Source organism: Castor canadensis, chromosome 9, assembly GCF_047511655.1.
Source record: "Castor canadensis chromosome 9, mCasCan1.hap1v2, whole genome shotgun sequence".
NCBI lineage: Eukaryota > Metazoa > Chordata > Mammalia > Rodentia > Castoridae > Castor > Castor canadensis.
Window position 1 is genome coordinate 14,867,488 of NC_133394.1, and position 17,989 is coordinate 14,885,476.

Here is a 17,989-nt window from a genome sequence, read left to right on the forward strand (position 1 = left end):
CTCCATTTAATTTAGCGTTATCTTGATGACATGACTTGCTATCCAAAAACAAAGCTGCTTTAGGCAGTTATGGCTAAAGGTTGTAGGTTGCCTAGCACCCATGTCATGTAATCATAAATCAGGCAGCATGAAGAAAAGTTAATCTCAAGATAAAAAGAACTTAATAGGAAGACACAGATAACATTAAACAATTTACCCAGCCAGCACATGAACTATCATCAAATCTGATTTTAATTATAAGGTAGTCACAAGGTAAGTGGAATTATATGAAATATAGTTTGCAACACAATTTTTTATACTAACTTCCTACATCAAAGAATTGTAGTTCAGTCATTGAAGGGATACTGTTTCATTTTTTTTAAAAAATTACAGAAATTGAGCTGGTTTACCTTCTGCCTGTTCACAAATTCTTATTTACTAAGGAATCTGTTTACAACAGCATCTAACTCAGAAAGATTGTTTTATTTTTAGTGGTACTTAAAGGAAATGAATACAGTGAATTGTATTCTCTTCAGGCCTATATTAGTTTGCTATGGCTACTGTAACAAATACCCAAAAGTGGATGCCCTCAAACAACAAATGTGTGGTCTCACAGTTTCAGAGAACTGAAGTCCAAAATCAAGGTGTCTTCAGGGCCACACACCCTCTACAGGCACTAGAGGAGAACCCTTACTTGCCTCCCACTTTCTGGTGGCTGTCTGCATTCCCCAGCTTCCTTGACTTGTGGCTACAGTGCTCCAGTCTCTGCCTTGTCTTTCATCACATTCTCCAGATATCATCTAGTGGCTACATCATTCCAGTCTTTGCATCTATCTTCACTTTGCCCCTAAATTTCTGTGTGTCTTATAAAGATGGGTAGGTGGATGTAGAACCTACCCAAATAATACAGAACAGCCCCTCGTACCTTTAACTTAATTACGTGTGCGTGTATCCTTTTTCCAAGTAGTTGGCTGCTGTGTTGAATAGTGTCCCTTATATGAGTCATGTCCTCCTGAAACCAGAATTTGAAGTTAGTTGAAATCAGAATTTTGCAGGGTTTAATTAAGATGAGGTCATACTAGATGAAGGCTGGTCCTAAATCCAATGACCTGTCCTTTTAAGAATGTGGCATGAAGTTGGATGCTGGTGGCTCAGGCATGTCATCCTAGCTACTTGGAAGGCAAAGAAGGAGAATCAAGGCTCAAAGCCAGCCTGAATATACCCAATAAAAAAAAAAAGAGCTGTCCAAGTGGCTCAAGTGGTAGAGTGCCTGCCTAGCAAGCGTGGAACCCTGAGTCCAAACCCTGATACCGCCCAAAAAAAAAAAAAATGTGAAGGTATACAAGAGGGCACACAAGAAAACACTATGTGAAGACAGAAGCTTAGATGTGACTGATGTGTCTACAAGCTAAGGAACAACAGGGGCTGATGGCATCCACCAGAAGCTGGGGAGATGCATGGATCAGATTTTTCTCTCAGTACTTCCAGAAGGAATAAACTACTGCTGAAACCTTGATTTTGGATTTACAACCTCCTGAACTGCAAGAAAATAAATGTATTGTTTTGACCAACCCACTTTGCAGTACTTTGTGACAGCAGCACAGGAAAGGAATACGGTTAATATTCCCTTAACTTTGGTGCATATCTTTGATGTGGATTTATCTTTGGTATGGCCACCATTGAACCTCCTACAAGGCCCTTCTGTTTCTTTCATACTTTCTGCAACAACTCTTTATCAATTTTCTCTCATTTTTGTCACTTTTTTTCTTTCCTCTGCTTCTTCACCTAAATTTTTGCTCTTATACCTGCCACCTCACCATCAAAACTAACACACAAACACACTTGGCTAAAAGATACATGATAAACTATTTACTCATAAATAGTAATAGAAGTGGTTAGACTGATTAAAGTTCAATATATATAAAATACCAAGGCAAAACCACATTGCACAGTGAATAGTGAAGGACAGGAATGTAAAACAGGTCATGTTAAGGGAGGGGCTTGAGTGAATGTGGACAGTAAATGAAGAGGGTAAAGGAGGATGACTATGGTTGATGTATTTTCTACATGTGTATGAACATGGAGCATTAAAACCTTCCAGAATCGTTGTATGCATATATGGTAATGTCACAATGATACCCCTGTACAAATAATATTTATTAAAAAAACATGTTTTTTAAAAAGATTACTTTATTTGGCTTATAGTTTGGGAGGCTGAGAAGTCCAAGAGCATGGTAACAGCTCCTGGAGATGACTTCTCTTTTTCTGCCATACTGGGGTTTGAACTTAGGACCTCATGCTTGCTAGGCAGGTGCTGTACCACTTGAGCCACTTCAACAGGTGAGGGCTTCTTGCATCATAATATGATGGAAGGGATCATGTGGTGAGACTCAGCAAGTGTGCTAGCTTGGTTTCTTCTCTTATAAAGCCACTCAGGTCATCATAAGGTCCCACCCTCATGACTTCATCTAATCCTGGTTGCCTCTCAAAGGCCCCACCTCCAAGTAACATTCACATGAATGTGAGGATTAAGTTTCCAACACTTGAACTTTGGGAGAACACACTGAAACCATAGCAAATATTAGATTTGCTTATTGAAGAAATATGTTGTGTGTCTCCATGGTATGCCATGTATGTGTCAGATGCTGAGTCTTCAGTGCTGAACAGAAAGAGATAAAAAAAAAAAAAACCCCACACTAATGGAGCTTTCCTGGTGAAGGAAATTCAATGAAGGAAATTGTGATTTGTGGAAGGAAAAGAACAGGATGTTGAGAAGGTAACTCAAGATTGGTGAATAGGTCTGTGAGAAAACACTCAAATTGGGAGGAGCTTTGCTTTCTGTGCAACTCAAGCAAATGGGACTAGACTAGTCAGGGGAGAGTCATGCTAGAAAGATGAGTAGCTGGGTAAGATGCAGATCATAAAAACGTTCATGTTGTGTAAATGGTTTAGGTTTCATCCAACACTGTAGAAAACCACAGGAGAGCTTTAAACTAGCAAGCAAAATAACCAGTTTTGCTGAAGAAAGTATTATAGAAGCAGCCTGTACAAATAATTCAGAAAAAAAAAGTTAATGGAGCTGGAAAAAGCAGTTAGCGTAAGAACTGCTAGTACAAACAGGAAGAATCAAAATAAATTGCCATCACTTTTTGGCTAAGATCAAGTACAAAATAGTTACCAGTCACCTGTACGGGAATGAGGAGAGGAGGCAGGAAAGAAATCTAAAATGACTCCTCAGAATCTGTTCAATAGATAGATGCAGGTGCCGTTCACTCAGCCAGTGAATCTTTTCAAGGTAGACTTGAGTATCTTGAGTTCAAGGACCACTGGACCATGTAAATAGAGGTGTACAAAAGGCAGGTTAAAAAAGGGGGGAGATTACCTGGATGTAGTGCACACCTATAATACTAGCACTTAAGAGGCAAAACCAGAAGGATAGAGAGTTCAGGGTCAGCCTGAGGTATATAGCAAGATCCTGCCTCAAAGAAAACCAAAAATAAATAAGAATTGTAAGATGTAGTGCCCTGAATATGCAGGTCAGTGATGGAGACCTTGCCTAGCATGTGCAAGGCCCTGGGTTCAAACCCCAGCACTATAAACAAATATTAAATTTTAAAAAGGGAGAGGTTTCAATCTCATGTGAAGGAATTTGATCTAAACTACAGCTGGGATTCTTATATTTATTGAGTATGGAAACTGTAGGCAGTACTGTAGACATCTGCTTTCTAAACGTAACTTACACTGGGTACTTGATTTCTTTGAATATGGTTCACTTAACATTTCATTTATGAATGTCAATAGCTTACAGGTACACCTGTGCCTGCTCTTATGTAGTTTATGTTTAATAAAATGGTGACATAAATTCTGTCCCATTAGGTTGTTAAAAAGATTAAATGGGATAGTGTTTGTACACTTTCTTGCATGAAATAAATTCATTAATTTATTCAAGCAAATACTTATCAAGCTCCTTCAATGTACCAGACAACAGTCTACATACTAGAGTTAAAAGGGGAAAAAATAGACATAGGTTCAGTTTTCTTTGAGTGTTCTAATAATGACATAAAGAAGAAAAGTAATGAGTAATTTAATGCTAAGTGCCATGATGAAAATAAAGCAAGGTCATGTGACAGAATAACTTAACTTGAATGGTAAAGGAAGGTGTCTCAGTTTGGCATGTTGTACCAAGGTAATGTGTTAAGACCAGGCTGCTTAAACAGCAAGAAACATTTACTTCTCACACTTCTGAAGAAGTCCAAGATCAAAGTACCAACCGGTGTCTGCTGAGGGTTCACTTCCAGGTTTGCAGATGACCATCTTCTAATGCAGAGACAGAAAGCCAACTCCTGTTTCTTCTTAAAAGGGCTTCACCTGCATAACCTAGTCACCTTCTAAAAGCCCCTCCTAATATCATCCACATTAGAGGTCAGGATTTCTAGATGTGAAACTGTAGAAGGGGACACAAACACTCAGCCTGTAACAAAAGACCTCTGCATGAGTGTGATTGAAGCAGAGACCCAAATCACTGCGAAAAGCCCCACACCCCCCCATGCCTTTACCTGGAGGATGTGTGCTTTAAATAAAATGAACTACTTTGATCATTCTGATTTCAGCATCTCGAGTAGCATGGATTACAGGCATAAACCACTGGTTCCCAGAGCATGGAAAAGGAATTTTTAAGAAGGGGAAACAGAAGACTTTTGGGGTGGTTCAAGGGAGAGATTGTTTGTCTAACCACTCAGACCTATAGGAGGCAGTAGTAGTTAAAGAAGAAAAGTAAGTAATTTCTAGTTATAGCACTCACTGCTAGATCGGAATTTGGCAAGTGATGGAAAGAGAGGGACCAAGGGTGATTCCGTAATTATTGCAAAATCTATGGTTTGTCTGTATGTTGGTATCATTCACAAAGATGGAAGAGATGGAAAAAAGCAGATTTAGTAAGGAAAATCCAGCTTTTTTTGACAGCTTTGAGATGCCTATTAGAAATTCAGATGGGGGTCAGTTTACAGAGAGAACTCAGACCTAGAGATAAAATTTAGTAGTCATTGGCATTGAGTAGTTCTTAACACTGTAGAAGTGAGTAAGATTACCCAGAGATATGATGTGTACATAAAAGAATCCTAAAAAAGTGTCCTAGTCCATCTGGACTGCTATAACAAAAATGCCATAGACTTGGTGACTTAGACACCATACCTTTACAATTCTCATAGTTGTGAGAGGCTAGGAAGTCCAAAATTAAGGCATCAGCAGATATGGGGTCTAGTACAGGCCTATTTCTTTGGTTCATAGATGACTGCATTCTCCCAGTATTCTTACATGGTGGAGAGGAGTTGGGACCGTTTTCAAGGGCACTACTCATTTCTGAGGGCTCCATCTTCATGATTTAATCCCCTCCCAAAGGACTCACTTCCTAATACCATCACAGTGAGGATTCCAGCTTCGATTTACACATTTGGGGAGAACATAAACATTCAGTACATAACAGAAATATAAGTCAACTACCGTCTACCAAAGATCCTGCTCCACACTAAAGTATGATGCTGATGTACTCAGAGATCTGTGGATCCATGTTTCCTGAAGAGTAAAGTCAGTTGTGTGTTCTAACGCACCCTGATGTACTTACCCTCTTCTTGCAATCTAAGGTGAGATTTCCTGATTCTCAGACCTTCCCTAAATGCCATTTGATTCCCCCAGAAAGTTCTTCCTATCTCCATAAATCCAAATCCAGTCCCACCAAGCTATTAAGTTCCTTTGCCATGAAGCCTTTTTTCTATTGTTGCTCTCTTTACAGAGAAGCCTATGTGGCAAGCAAGTAATATTTGCCTCCAACAGCCAGCCAGGACTTAAAACTTGGAGTGGATGTCTCCCAGTGAAATTTTTAAATGGCTACAGCCCAGCCTATGTGGTAACAGTAGCCAGAGATCCAGTTAAGCCAAGCCTAGGCTTAAAACATGAACCAAGCAAGGCACAGTAGTACCACCTCTAGTTCTGGCTCCCGGCTACTGAAGAGGCTGAGACAGGAGGACTACTTGAGCCCAAGTGTTTGGGGCCAGCCTAGCCAACATAGTAAGTCCTCATCTTAAAAAAAAAAAAAAAAAACTGAAAGTAGAAGAGGGGCTGTTAGGGACCGGTGGAAGGACAAAAGAAGGTAAACATATGATCATTGCACAATATGCATGTATGGAAATGTCACAGTGGAACCCGTTAATATATGTGAATAACTATAATAAAAATAAAACCTATCATTCTAGCCACACACACACTAAAATAAAGCATACTAATCCTTGGTTGCCTGCTCTCCTAATTCAAAATCAGTCACAAAGATTAGTTTGGAGTTTTTTCCTCCAAAAATTTCCTCACTTATGTCCTATCTTTCCCAGTTATATTACTACCCTGGTCCGTTTTCTCCTTTCCGATTACCTGATACATTGCAATGTACTCTAATTGTTCTTTCCATTTCTATAACTCTAGTGATATTACTTCTCTGCTAGTAATATTTAAGATCTTCCCAGCCTGATGTCTGGAACACAATAGGTTTTGAATTAATGAGGGAGCATACCTGGGTTTGATCAACTCTGGGAAGTTAACATGCTTGGATGTCTCAGGTTGTAAAACTGGAAAACAGACCCTAGTGAACCAGTAATTGTGACTTCTTAGTACCAGTCAGGTTGTCTCCTAATGGCTCCTCAATTTATCATTCAAACTACACTACATATTATCTCATTTTACAGATGTGACTATAGCAGTGACCATTCCTTTGCAAGTTGCCCTTTGCAAGGTTACTTTCCCTCCCTATGCCCTTGCACCCTAAATTCTAAAAAGAAACCAGAGAAGTCATGCCTAAATGATTAAGATGTTAACTACCAAATATTCTTCCTTTAGATTTATAGAACCCAGAACACCTGGTAACCTTCAGATTACATTCAAATATGTAATGTCCCTCCTTATTCCTTAGGTCTGTGCATCAACTAACAAAGCACGTAAATTGTTTTGAGGCTTAAGTTGCAGAAAAGTAATTTGTCTATCTACAGAAAGACAGGAACTAGCCCCAGGAAGTCAGGGTAAACTGTGATGTTCTGGTCAGAGAAGAAGAAATAAAAAGGAGACACACACCCTGGATGTTGAAGACCTGTTCAGCATGTGGTCTTTCTAACCATTACCCCTGGTCCTTGCTTTCCTAAAAAAGCACTTTGCGCCTCTCAGTTCCCTAAATGGGACTTTGAGACAATACCCCTCCCTATCTTCTCAGGGTGCCTATCTTTGAATAAAACTGATTTCCTTCCTACCTCCCCTCATCTCCCAAGTGTTGGCTTTTGAGTTGTGAACAGCTAGACCCAGGTATATTCACATGAAAAATGAAGAAAAATAAGGTAAACAGGTTTTTTTTTCTGTGTTTAGCCAGTTTTGTTTTTTTTTAATCACTGTGACAGAGTGCCTAAGAAAAGCAATCCAAGAAGGAAATATTTATTTTGGCTCATGGCTTCAGAGGCTTCAAACCCTGCCCAGCTGGCTCTGTTGCTTTTAGGCCTGTGCAAGGCAGACTCATCATGACCAAAGGGTATGGCAGAGGAATGATTCTCACCTCATGGCAGCCAGGAAGCACAGAGGGACAGCGGAAGAGGCTGTGTGCCAGATACAGTCGCTAAAGGTATGTTCCCAGCAATCCACTTCCTTCAATCAGCCCCCACCTTCCACTGTTCCTACCACCTCAAGTAATCCATTCAATTATGGGTCTATTGATGGATTCATCCACTGATTTGGTCAGAGCCCTCATGGTCCAATCACTTCTCAACAGTGTCACCATCTGGGGAACAAGCCTTCAACACATGAGTTTCTGGGGATGCACTTCATAGTCAAAACATAACATCAAGCCTAATAAGTGGTAGAGTCATCTATGGAAGTCCTTGATAAATGTTTACTGACTTTGTCAAAAGACTAAACTACAGCTGCGTAATTGCTGATCCTAATTGGCTCTTTTTTTCAGTTCTAGAATCAGGAATATTTTGTTCCATAAAATAGAATCAATATTCTGATGAACCCAGGAGAAGAGGTTAGTTTTATGAGACTGAAAAGGGCTAAAATATTCCAACTGGCATAGGTAGGAGGATGGAAGTCTGAGACCCACCCTAAGCAAAAACATGAGATCCTATAAGAAAAATAAAGCAAAAAAGAGCAGAAGTAGGGCTCAAGTGATAGAGTGCTTGCCTAACAAATGCAAGGTTCTGAGTTCAAATCCAGGACCGTAAAATCAAAAGAAAAACAGAAACAGAGCAAAAAGGATTGGTCATTTCAAAGTTAACTTTCCTTATAAGATAGGGACAGAAAATAGAAAAATAACTGATTAGTCAACACTAGGTTACTTTAGATTGTCTTTTTTATATAAGGATTAAGGCAGAGGGAACTTCATTATTGTGCCTACTGAGAATGGCCTGTTTGGGAGATTTGGCTGTTCGCTCTCAATCCTGATTTCAGATCAACAGCTTAGCGTTAGCTTGGTGATGTGGAACTTATGCGTGAGTGACTTCACTTTGATTTTTAGCATGGTCTGTTGGAGCTTTGTGCAGAAATTAGTCTAAAACAATGATTTCTTGAAACTTTTATTTCACTCAAACAGTTGGGGTAGAATCAGAGTGCAATCAGGACCTGACTAACAAACCCAGGATAATGTGTTAGTGTAAGTGGTTATGAAAAGTAGGCTTTAGACTCTTCTCTCAGTTTATTCATTTCTTTAAGTAATTCAATAAATAAGGAAGCTGCTCTCAGATTTAGGCTATCTCATTTACTAGCTGTTGACTCTTGGCAAGTACTTTAATCTTTCTGTGACTAGGTTTCTTTCTTGATAAAAAAAATCTCATAGAGTTGAGCCCTTCATAATTTATGTAAAATATGTAGCCTACCAAGGAATACATGCTTAAAAAATGGGTGGTATTGATGGGAATTATTACTGGTTATATTTGTATAGTTGTTCTTTTTGTTATAAACCATATATAAGAAGTTAAAATTTTCTTGGATCAATTTATTTGTGTTCGCTTGATGTCATCCAATTGTCCAGCATATATATTGTTTGTCAATATATATGTTGAGTGCTAAGTGTAGATACAGACAAACCACATGTTTAGGTCATATATGCTTGAGTGTTTAGTATAGACCCAGCGTTAGTATCTCCTATGATGAGTGTTGTCAATGTAAAACAACGACTCTGCTTTAAAGGAAATAAGAAAGCAGTTTATGCTGAGTCAAATATGAGTGAACATGGCCTGAGAACATGGATATCTGTTACACTTCCATCATCAAAGAGGTGAAGGATGTCTACTGCCATACCACCCTGAATGAGCCCAATCTCGTCTGATCTCGGAAGCTAAGCAGGGTTGGGCCTGGTTAGTACTTGGATGGGAGAAGAGGTGAAGGAGTTCCAATCTAACCCAACTAAATCCTTTTTGTTTCTGACTCTATCTCAAATTTTTCCATCTGAGTTCTTCTGAGTCATTGTTCCCTATGGTTACCTTGGATTCCAGGAATAACAGGCCTAATAGATGAACATCTAGGACAAAGGACTAAAACTACACCCCACACAACAGTGACAGTCTTGGCATCAACTAAGCTCTGCACAGCCCATCCTGAGACAATGGCTTGAGGTAATAATCAACCAGATGCCAGACCAAGACATCTGGAAGATTAATCATGGAAACCACTAACCCCTGCCTTTGTGCACTTTCCCTATGTAACCCTAAGGCTGCTGTAAGCACTTTGAAGACAGATCTTAGCTCAGTAGACCTCTGTTCTTCCCAGTGCAGACACACTGAGAATAAATTCCTTTCTTGCCTCTATCACCACTCATGATAGAGGCTTTCTGGAATGAGTGGCTGGCCTGCCTCATCCAATGGGACTCCATGGAGCCAGGCTTTTAACCCTAACTCTGCTAACAGGCTTCTATAGCAAATTACTATAGACTGGGTGGCTTACAGACAACATAAATTTATTCCTTGCTATTCTAGAGTCTCAGGAATCCACAATTAAAGAGCTGACAGATTTGGTGCCAATTAGTGCTTACATTCTAGATCATAATGGACAGTTTCTTGCTGCATCCTTGTGTGGTAGAAGGGACAAATGAGCCACCTTGGGTCTCTTAGGTCTTTAATCCCACTCATAATGACTCCATTGTTGACATAGAAGAAATAAGAGAATAGTTTATTCTGAGCCAAGCATGACTGACCATGGCCCAGGAACATGGATTCATTCAAGTTACCCTGAATGGTCAGGTCCCCCTGAATGACATGGTCCACTATGGAAGAGGTTACATGAGCTTTCATAGTCACAGAATAAAAGAAACCAGGTGAGGTTTCATGTAAGGCAAAAATCTCTTCTATAGATTCAGATATCATCTTTATTATATTCTTAACTTTAGGATTGGTGATGTCTAGGAGTTTATTGGGCTTAGCAATACATTCCAAGAGTTTTATCTAGAAGTCATGAGAATTTTAGATTGAATACAGAGGTTAATAAGTGCTAGTAACAAGGAGACTTTGACTCTATATTCAACATTCTCTCTCTCCATAATCATGATGTTCTCATCAGCTAAGGTCAGCCTTCAGGCTCTTAACTATAGATGTGGTTTCTTCAGAGAACTGCAGTTCTCTTCTCCCTTTAACTAGTTCCCAAGGCCCTGCCTTTTCATTATCAAATTCAGGATTTGATTTCAACATAAGAATTTTGAGAGTTTGCAAATATTCAAACCATAGCAACAAGTACCAGTTGAAGTAACAAAGGTTGTATCAGACAAATAAGTCTCTGAACCTAATAAGTATCTAATAATATGAAGTGAATGATAGATGAAAAATAAGTGAAAAGTTTAAAATTTTGTCTCAATTAATTCTAAGGTGCAAAGTCCAACAATTAGTTGCTTCCATTAGGCTGCCTATGCTGTAACAATTTTCAAATACATTCATATAACCCAACTCAGCACTACATCCCCAGTCAGGAATTTCTCATTGGTTTATAAGAGCATTAAAAGTACAGAGCTTCCTTCAGAAATGTTAAAGTGCCACCTTTCAATACATAGAAACATAATTTGGATGGTTGTATTTGGTTCAGTAATCAAACTGTAATTTATCACTGATTGATAATTCGTGAAGAATATATATGTAACACAATACTATTATATTTTTCTTTTGAGGCATTATGTAAGTCATTTGTATTCTTTTTAATCATTTAAAGTAATTGCAAATTAAATGAAAAGATTCATAAGGCCATACATAGTCTTCAGATAATATAAGAACAACTCTTGATCAAGGAATGCTTGTTAGCTCCAAAACACTACCATGAAAGAAAATTCTGACTTCTTTACCTATATTCCAAATATAGAAAAGATAAAGATACATAGTGGCTTTGTCAGTTGCAGTAGAATATTGACCATACCTGCATGTCTTGAAAACATATTGTAGCTAGCTAGATAGTTTCCAGAATAAATGTCTGGCAGTCCACTTCTCTGAGCATTGCTAAAATGCTCTACAGAGATAGAGTGCTATTTCTTCTCTGATATTACTTCTCCCTGGAATAACTCACAGCCTAATATCAAACAGTTATGAAAATTCCAACTCAAATATAGGGAATAATGTTTTATATTAGACCAGAAGCATAACCACTTCTCTTTCCTCTGCATGGGAATTTAGGCACTTAATTTCTATTGTATTTTTGTTAGAGAGAGTTACTCATGTATATTCCCTCAATTTAAATGTGATTGTACTCTCTTCTCGCGGATGGAGACGGGGTTTGTCATCCTGTTAACTCATAGTGGCTGAGTGCGTCTCTTTGCAGAAGACCTTATGCTCTGGTGGTTTGTGGAACCTCTCCTTCTAATTGTCTCTTAGTCTCTTAAGTGGAAATCTGTCTCAGGAAATTAAGGGGAAAAGGAGCATAGACAGCAGTGGATGACAAACTATTGGGAGGCCCAGTAAATAATAGACAGAAATGCAGCTGGGAAGAGAAGGATCATTTAGAGTTATTAGATGACAAATCCACTTCAGCGTGCTTATTATACCTGTATATACAGAAAAATGATAATGCTGAGAACTTTTTATCACACAATTTGTGTCATTAATAAATGATGAAGGATAGAAAGAGTAAAAGAAATAAGGCCAATACCCCTCTGTGCATAACAATATCACAGAAGCACTTGGAAAAACTAGCTAAGCTAAAAACAAAGGCACAACTTGGCACCGTTCATGAAGGATGACTGCGAAAAAAAAGAAAATTCCAAAGCTTGTGCATGTCTGGAAAATAGCAGGAATGACACGGGTTTTGTTGTTTAAAATAAATTGAATAGATAACTTTACCTTACATTATCAGAAAAGAATGAATGTATAATAATTACTGGGTAATTTTTTGTGTGTTGGTTCTCAAGGAAAAGATAGCTGCCTGCAGTTCCTCAAGAGCAGGTCAAGGTCTAGTTTTTCTTCCTGAGAAAAATGCCAAATATATTAAAATTCTCCAGAGGGGATTTTTTTAATCTCCTCCAAGAAAATTATATGCAGCTGCTATATGTGAGTGTCCTCAATGGTGTGACATTAACCGGAGTTATAAGTCCAATTTAAGAAAAACCAAAAAAGCTGGGCTCTGGTGGCTCACACCTATAATCCTAGCTACTTGGGAAGCTGAGATCAGGAGGATCAAGGTTCAAGAGAACTCACCTGCAAAATAACCAGGGCAAATGAACTGGAGGTGTGGATCAAGGAGTAGAGTGCCTGCTTCGCAAGTGTGAAGCCCTGAGTTTAAGCCCCAGTACCCCACACACACACAAAAAAAGAGGACAAAGATCTAAAATATACTTGGACAGCCTCTGTCTCTGTAATTTGGAGATGTGCATACATCTCACTAGGTTCACGCATTCCAAAGACTGCATATTTCAACAACTAGAATGGGCTGATTGATACAGGGCTGGGAAACTAGAATGAGCAGTAGAGATTGAAGGCAGTTCCCCTTGCCCATTCTCCTCTTTTGCCTCAGTGTTAGAGCCACTTATTACAGCTGGATACATAGCTGCTAAATAAAGATTCCAGCTTCCTCTAAAGCTAGCAAATGGTGTTGTGAGCAAGCTATGTCAGAAACACAGACTAACAAGCTGTGTCTTTCCATAATGTCAGAATTTATTGGATAACAATAAATTCCCAAGCTACACCAATTTTGTTGGCATGAATTTGCCAAGTACTACTGATTTTTTCTTGATAGCCATGAGTGAATTGGCAAGCAGGTTCTTTTATTCCCATCTTAACATTAAATCTCAGATCACACATTACACTTCACGATAACATGTATGTTATAGAATTGCTTAAAAAAGGATTGAAGAGGACTCTTGCTGAAGGTAAGAGCAGAGAGCTGATAGTATGCAAAGAGAGTCATTACTGGTTAGAATAGATACTAACATAACAAACTCACAGTGAGGTGCAGTGGCGTCAAAACACAGATCTAGTTAGAGGCACAACGTTGGTTCAAGGTGCAGAGATGCTTCCAAGCTTATCAGAGAGTAAAGGATGGTGATTTGAGTGTGTCACATCAAACAGAAGGATCAAGCTGAGCTGGAGCACTGGAGACAGAGTCAGAAGTTCACTGTTGATCCATGATGCATGCACCATGGTTTATGGTGGGTCAGTGTGGCTGTCATACCCCAGTGGTAAGTGTCCTTGCTGTTGCATGATCCAGGTGAGGGGGTTCATGATTATTCAGTTTGATAAGTTCATGGGTCTGGTTTTTCTTATATGCTTTTGATATGCGCACATGTCCATGTGTTCCTGATTTACTTTGGTAAGTTTGTAGGTGTTAGTCTTTTATTTATATAAATAAGATATTAGTCTGTCTCATGGTTTTGCTAGACAGATGGTGGTTGTTTACTTGCACAAACAAGAGGTAGAGTCATTCTGTCTCAGCCTTTGTACTCAAGGTGTGGCAAACTGCTGTTTTATAAGTCAGTCAGGGCAAAGCACAGCCTGAAAGCTGCTGTTGTACACAATATGGAGTAACTTTGGAGCAGGGCACAGCCTGAGCTCCACATCTGACTACGTCCCAGCAAGAGTGCCTGATATTGGGAAGGTTCCTTAAAGGAGGGACTTTCGTCTTTATTCTTTTCTTTCTCTCTCTCTCTTTTTTTTTGGTGCTGATGTTTGAACTCAGGGCCTACACCTTGAACCACTCTTCCAAGCCCGTGTTTTGTTTTGGTTTTTTTTTTTTGGTGAAGGATTTTTTTTTTTTTTTTTGAGACATGCCTGAGGAAATGGCTGGCTTTGAACCATGATCCTCCTGATCTCATGCCTCCAGGCATGAGCCACAGCACCAGGCACTCCTCTGCCTTCTTCTCTCTTTTTTTTTTTTGAGGCAGAGTCTCACTGTATACCCAACCTGATCCTCCTCCCTTGGCCTCCAGAGTGATGGGATTACAGGTGTAAGCCACCATCCCAGGCTTATTCCTTCCTTCTTATTGGTTGAAATGCAGATATAAAGGCTGAAATCCTTATAGCTGTTTATCTTCCAGGACTGGAAGAGCAGCAAGGTGGGAGCATCCTGGAGCTCCCCTGTGGGCCTGCCTCTGGATTGTATGTAGATTAGAGAGAAAAAGACTTTATTTTGAGTTTTCTATTACTCAAAGACAAACCTAATCTTACATAAATGTGCTATGCATTTCTAAAAAGTAGAAAAGATATCTCTTGATCTAAAGGGTGCTTTAAAAAGTGAATTGCTAACACTATCTAATGCCAAATTGATTAGTTTCAACTCATGCAATCTTTTGAACTTATGGGTAGCACAGAATCATTTATGATAGATTGTTAAATAGAAAACTAAGGGTGAGATTGTTGTGACTGGTCTTGGTAAATCATACTTGTACATTTCTGGAAGAAGAAAAAAATCAAAAAGCTATATCTGAGAACACTTTATTTTTTCATATTTATTTATTTTCATTTTATTTATTTTATTATTGTGGTACTGGGTGTGCATTGTGACATTTACAAAAGTTCTTCCAATATATCATGGTGGAATTCACCTCCTCCATCATTCTCTTTGTACTTCCTTTGCCTATTCCTGGAATAGTTTCAACAGGTCTCATTTTTTTCCATTTACATACATGAGTACATAGTATTTTCACCATATTCATCCTCCTCCACCCTTTCCTTATGTCCTCCCCTCTCCCACTGGTACCAACCCCCAGACAGGATCTGTTTTGCCTTCTGAGGACACTTTAGAATGATATCAGACCAAGCATCTATTATTATTTTTAATATACTAAGTAACCAATCTTCATTTGTAAGACTGGCTCTTGACCTCAAAGATATTCTCAGTAATGATATTGAAACTCTTCAGCAATAAAGAGAAAACAAGTTCATTACCATTCTCCAATGGAAGTATCACTTTATTCTTCCTCTACTTCCAGTGTTACTGCATTTGTATTTTTCTTCTAACAGGATTGGATAACCAGACCAATGGTATTTCCCATCTATATAGCTTATCAAAGCAGAGTTCTTAAATTCACATCTCCTAATTACTAAACTAGTATTCTTTGTCTTATACCTGGGGAGTAGGTATAAGCTTTTGGGCCAAATCCTGTTTTTGTAAATAAAATTTTACTGAAATGTTTAGCCATAGCCATGCCTATTTGTTCATATTGTCTGTGATTATTCTCACTACCACAGTAGAAGTGAGATCTTATTATCCAGAAAAGCCAAGATGTTACCAGAGTTTGAAGGACTCTGGGAGTCCCAATAGACTAGGCTCTTTTGCCCATCCCAATGTGTCAATTAAAGAGATGAGTAGTGTGGTGATGGACAGAGAAAAGAGATTTAACTGAATGTAGCCATGTTGGGAAGAGCAGATTAAAAAATTCACTAATCCCAAGTCTGTCTTCAGGGTACTGACATAAGCTTTAGGCTTAAACACAGGATGAAGTGGGGTATGGGATGAGAGGTATGCATAATTAAGCAGTCTTGATTAAGGTGTGGTCTGATGATCATTATCTCAGTTCTGGTACTGCAAGATGGCCTGAAGAAATCCTTTTCACTTAAGGGGACAATCTGGTTCCCAAGAGATTGTTGCTTCTGTTTAGGGGATGATCTCACCATGAGGTGGTCTGTTTACAAGGCTTTGCTGATCATGGGATCCAAGGTGACCTAAATCCAAGGTTTAGGACAAGGACAAGAGACAATGATTGGTGCCTTTTTGGGAGTCTGGAACAGGACATTGTAAAAGCTGACAGTAAGGTGGGTTACTTACCCTTATCTACGTGCTGTCAGCCTTAAAGGGGGATGAGATGTTAGGTATCACTAATTTTTAGACACATACTCCTTGAATGACATTAACATGCCTACATGCAGAGTTAAGCAGTAGTCTGACCTAAAGTTTTAAGATGAAGTAGACAGATGCAAAGATACCAGGTTTTTATCCTACTTTTAGTTACTTTTTGTGCCTAAGTGAGGAGTCAATGCTTTTTAACAAAAGCAGTTTCTAATTACTGTTATAAAACTATTTATTATCTGGTCATTACAAAGATTTGACTTGGTAAAAGAACTTTGTTGTTCCTTTCCTATACCATATTACCTTAAGTTAGAAAAGGTTAAGATTCTTAGGTTTTTAACTTTTTTAAGTCCTTCCTACTGCAAGGTAATTCCTCTGCTTCAGGGCTCAGGTTCAGTGTTTTTTTTAGGGCACATGGAATGTTCTTATTAATACCTTTGGTGAATTTTCCTGCATCAACCCCAAACAAGTACCATGTTCCTGAAAATGCAATATAAAGATATGATGTAAAAATATGTATCAATGAAATTTAGCGCTTGCACTTAGAAAGTTATGTCCTTGGGTAGCCAGAGAATATCGTGACTTAATTCTTTCTGGAATGTAGAGAACATGCAGAATAACGAATTCAATACAAGTTCTAGGACACACACATGAAAGAAGGATTCAGCAGCTAGATACACAGCTGAAGGGAATAAATAAAGTTTAAAAGAACTAGGATAAGTGAAAGTAACACAAAGGAAAAGCAAAGCAAGATGGTATATTGAGGTGACCAGATGAATCTGGATAAGGCAAAGAATTAGACTTTCCTGATCAAGTCATTCATTTCTGGTTGAAAGTTATTTACATGTTTCTGCTATGAATGCTTAAAAAATAAAAAAGATTGTTAGGGAATCAATTCTATTTAAATGTGTTACCATTTTCTTTGACTTCTAGAAATTAAAAACTGGAGCTGAACTTTAAAGTAATTTGGGACCAGCATGTCCATTATATGCACAAGAACCCATTAAACCCTCCTAAAATTACAAGCTGCACAGTAACATAATTGGAGCGGCAGAGCTCCTGATTGGTGTTCTTTCTCCCATGTCCACTCCAATGGAACCTGTTCTTCTAGAAAAGTTATTTTGATTGTGAAGATCATTACATACAGAACTTAGTTTTAGGAGAGAAAATGCAAAGTGTTTAGGGATTTATAGTTGTCTTAACAATGAGAAAATCAGCCTATAAGAGTTCATTGAAATATGAAGTCAATTCTCAGGTATACACGTGTTAATTGTGAACTGAATGTAATATAACCATACTGTGATAACTCATATATATATATATCTTCAGATTAAGATTGGAGAAGGGGAAAACCCCCCACTAATATTTTTTTCTCCTTCCTTATATGATAAACACATTAATAAAATTTCTGAGTGTTTCAATTATTGTATCCTCGTGGTGTATTTCTGAATTCTGTATGATCTTTTTACGAACTACTTTTAGTCATGAAATTTTATTCTTTTTTTCATTACAGGAGTTTGAACTCAGAGCCTTGCTATTGTGAGGCAGACACTCTACTGCTTGAGCCATGCCTCCAGCCCCAGTAATGAAATTTTCTTATCATTCCTTTATTTCTGAGTGTCTTCTTCATTCATAAATGCCTGACATTTATTTGCCTTAGAGTATTGTCAATCATTGTATTCCTACAGTCTGCTATGAAACCACATTAGAGAATATTAAATCAGTGTGATCCAGGAGTTAA